At 46.2% G+C, this 4,332-nt stretch overlaps 1 long non-coding RNA gene across 1 annotated transcript; it reads right to left on the reverse strand.

The window, feature by feature from the left end:
- Positions 1-2,456: 2,456 nt before the first annotated feature.
- On the reverse strand, positions 2,457-3,846 carry LOC103635448 (uncharacterized). Its single transcript, XR_557382.1, has 3 exons — positions 3,537-3,846; positions 2,741-2,804; positions 2,457-2,600 (listed from the first exon to the last, which is right to left on the reverse strand). It is a non-coding gene; the product is annotated as an uncharacterized lncRNA (long non-coding RNA).
- Between the last annotated feature and the right edge of the window lie 486 nt (positions 3,847-4,332).

Raw genomic sequence — 4,332 nt, forward strand, 5'->3', positions numbered from 1 at the left:
ACTGACTGAATGAACATAGATTATTGAATGACATAATTCCACCACACAGAGACCAAATAATAGAAAGTTTGTGAGCTCAAATTTTTAAAATAAGTCACATGAACTAAAACTTGTAAAAAATATAGATCAAAATATGAAGTGGTTGCTAAAGTTAGGCGTCAATAAAAACTAGATGCGCTCCATACAAATTATTGTACTCCGTACCAATTACTAACGTTTAAAACCAACAAATAACCTTTCCTTTTACTGTTAGCGTGACAAATCATTGTTGCTCCATCCAATTCAGCAACCTCAAACATCATAGAGTCCATTACGTCAATGTGGTCTCAGAAACGACCTAATGCATGCAAGAGCCAAGAACACAAGGGACGAGCACCCTGTGGTAGTGTCTGCATGGATCTCCAAATTGTAACACATATTTTGTAGGATCCATGAGCCATCATCAGAAGAACACAAACCATGTGCAGACAATAAATAAGGTATTAACACACCTAAATTATGTTCAGTCCTTAACACAACAAAAAACTAACTCCCAAAACAACTGAGGAACAACACAATAATTTTTGCAATAACAGAAGGATGGGTGACAGGTACATAGAAGTGGTAGAAGCATACCAAGTCGACACCGTGGTAAGGGAAATGCCATGTAGACAGGCGATGTCGAGCCATCGAACGGGTACCATAGGCAACAAATCAGGGACCCCCATCCCTCGCCTCCCGCACTTCCAAGGTTTTGTAGAGCAGGAAGGGAAGGGAAGAGACGGGCATACTTGTTCGTTGCCGGAGAAGGACACGACGAAGACCTGGGCATCTGGAGGCGACATAGGTAGTATACCGCTAGATACATATAGGGAGAGAGCACGCAAGCGGAGAAAGAAGCCCAGCCGGAGCAGCTCCAAACCGACAGGCACCCCGCACCAGTCGCCAGTCTAAGAAGGGCGAGAGAATGTGAGTGCCTTCCCAGTCCTGGATCGTTGAGGCGACAAAACACCACCACCAACTCCGTAGCATATGCCGACTGCTGCCGCGCTACGGGCCTTGATTGTTCAATATCTCAGACCTGGACTCCTCATCGCCAAGATAACCTAAGCGTGGCAGGCACCTCTGTGCCCTCCTCGGCGGCACGCGCACAGAAAGGCCAGGGGCAAGACCAACTTGCCCCATACCCGCGTCGACGAGTGTCGGTCGGCTCGCGGCTACGATCGTGGGCGGGGGCAGCAAGTTGGGGAGGAAGAACAGGGCAAAAGCCGGGAAGACGAACGAGACGTCCAACGACGGCGAAAACTATGGTGCACGCATGCTATGAAACGTCCTCGTGGACGTGCAATAGCTACTATGCGGGTCGGTGTCGGGGCTGGTGTCGGAGGAATACGGGGAGGAGGCGCCTGCTCCCACGCCCTCTGCCGAGGATGGGGTGGCGTGAAGGACTGAAGGCGGAGGCATGAGGGGAGAGAGAAAAGAAGTAGGATGGTGAATGAGGTGGCAACAACTGAGGCTAGGACCACCATTATCGTGCGGAGCTATAGATGGCCAAATGTGTCGTATCTGACGGGCCGACCTGAGGCACAACACATTTAATAGTGCCTGGGCTAGCCCGGCATGAGCGTCGTGCCGTACTTGGGCCATAGGCTCGGCCCGTAGTGTTGGCCCAACGCTATTATATTTTTTATTTTACACAAAATCGTATATACATATGTACAATTTATATTCAATAATTAAAAGACCTAAGCATAATGTTCCATTGGTTAGACGGCTTCACTTAGTGTCTTCCGCCCTTTTCCCATCAGTACGTGGGTTCACGTACTGTATCGTTTTTAACATTTTACGTTGATTTAACCAAATGACCCGACGGGCTAATAAGCCTAAGTTGCGGGCCCGTGTCGGGCCGTCCTTTGGCCATCTATATGCGGAGGTGTGGTTTGGGACGTGAAGGTTGGTTGCACAAGGGGGACGAGCGTGTGGCGGTTAATTTGAAATAGATGTAAGGAGTTATTTGTAAAAAGATGACGCGGAACGACCGTTGAAACTGGTGTTTTACTATAGTAAAGAAGAGATAGAGATCTATGGACCAATGGCTCATTTTCTGGATAGGTTCCATCGCTGCTGTGGTAAAAAGTTTTTTCCACCTTTTTATTGATTCATACAGGCTGATACAATTCAAGAATCAGGCACCAGTTAAGTCAGCTGGCATTGTTATCACCTTCATAGATTAACTATCTGCCCCTTGCGGCAAATGAGCAGAAACATGGTTGGTGTATGGCAAGCAGGTGCTTAGGTACAGTTCTTTCAGTTTTATGAGCACATCATCAGAGCGTCTAAAGTACACCCAGATCAACAAAGAGGTGGTCTTGTTGGTTATGTATTTATGAGAAAATTGTGCATGGTCCATAGATGTCTGTCTCTCGGACGTTTGTTGTGGAAAAACAAAGATTATTTTCACCTGTCATTAATTTAAGTACTTAGATTATTGTGGAAAAAATATATGTACATAATAATACGAAGGCACAATGATTCTTGCAGAACTAACAGACTAAAACAGGCACCACTAGTGCATATTTTCCAACATCCTCGTCTGCTTGAGTTATCTTTTTGATTCGAGCCTATTATAATAGAGAACATAGTTAGAGGGGCAACTTCATACCATTACAACTTATTTATTTGAAAAAAAATATAGCATCAATCGCTGCCCCTCGAAATTGAACAACGAAACCAAACAATAAGGGAAGTGAAATCATCTAACCTTTTGGTTTGCTATACCTTGTCCTCCTCTTTTGGGTCGTCACATTTTACATCTGAGATAGAAGCTACATAATAATAAAATAAGCATAAAAAAGTTGTCCACAAACAATCGAACAATCGGTAGTAGAAGCAAGTTGATGACCCTGAATCTCATCCTGTCGGGTGGCGGAGGCGGACCAAGTAATCAACCGGTGGTGGGTAAACAGAGACACTGGGAAGGCGAGGGAAGGACAGGACGACAGTGGGAGAGCGTTACCGGTGCGGGCAGGTGGAGGAGAAAATTGGAATTTTGTCATTATCAAACTAAGGATTTACTCGAATGTCATCGAATATCATTATGAGAACACGCTTCGTTAATACGCTATTTTCAAACACTGACTTACAGATAAAATGTCATTTAAGGGGTTATTTGACAAAATATCAATTGATCAGACTGTTTTACCTCTAAACTAAAACTGTTGCAATGAATTTTATTTTGTGCGGCTCCTCTCTGCATCCTCCTCTCGCTCGTTCTCTGTCTCCTCCACTCTGAACGGCTGCATATTGACGACTGAACTGAAGAAACTAACTGAAAAAAAGAACGACGTAGACGAGAGCTGACGTAGACGAGAGCTGAAGTATCTATCTGACAATTTTAGGAACATCTGGTTAGGAATATGGTAGTGCTTTCTATGCTGCATGAAGGTCATGAAAGAAACATATATAGTATTTATGTACCTAAAACATATACTAGCGTCTTGTTTCTATGCTGCGCTCACCAGGTCGAATCGGAGAAGCAAAAGAGGGTGGAAGCTCACCAGATCGCAGACGTACGTACTGCTCTGCGTCTTCTTGCCATCTCCGTACCGGCTCTTCTTCCTCAGCGTCTTGTTCCGCAGCGAGAGAGGTGGCGACGACGGTGGGTGAAGGCGGCGCAGAGGGGGAGGTGTCATAGAAGCGAGGAGGAGCACCGGAGCCTGCTGCTGCCCGGGCTTCGGCAGAGTCGTGTTTTTTTTACCCTTACTCTACGTGATTAGTTGCAGTGCCAATGCGAGCCATGCTCACGCCGGCCTGGGCGACCGGGGAAGCTCCTCTCCTGTGTCTCCGCGCGTGCAGGCCGAGGGCTGGAAAAACGTCTGGCCTGCTTCCGCGCGTGCAGACTGCGTCCGGATGGCGCAGACAACCAATCACATGCTCGTTCATGGTCACTGCACACAACGGACTTGGGTCTGGCTATCCGAGCAACCAATCACACCCACTATTTCTGCGTGTCATTATAACACGGTCAGGATGTTTGGTCAGGATGTTTGAGCCGTGCGCCGTGGGCCGTCCAGAGAGCAGAGAGGAGGAGACAGAGAACGAGCGAGAGGAGATAGAACACGAGCGAGAGGAGGATGTAGAGAGGAGCCTCACAAAATAAAATTCATTGCAACAGTTTTAGTTTAGGGGTAAAATAGTCCGATCAATTGATATTTTGTCAAATAACCCCCTAAATAGCATTTTATTTGTAAGCCAGTGTTTGAGAATAGCGTATTAACGAAGTATGTCTTTATAATGGCATTCGAGCGAATCCTTAGTTTGATAATGGCAGAATTCCAATTTTCTCCAGGTGGA

Source organism: Zea mays, chromosome 8 (assembly GCF_902167145.1).
Source record: "Zea mays cultivar B73 chromosome 8, Zm-B73-REFERENCE-NAM-5.0, whole genome shotgun sequence".
Lineage (NCBI taxonomy): Eukaryota > Viridiplantae > Streptophyta > Magnoliopsida > Poales > Poaceae > Zea > Zea mays.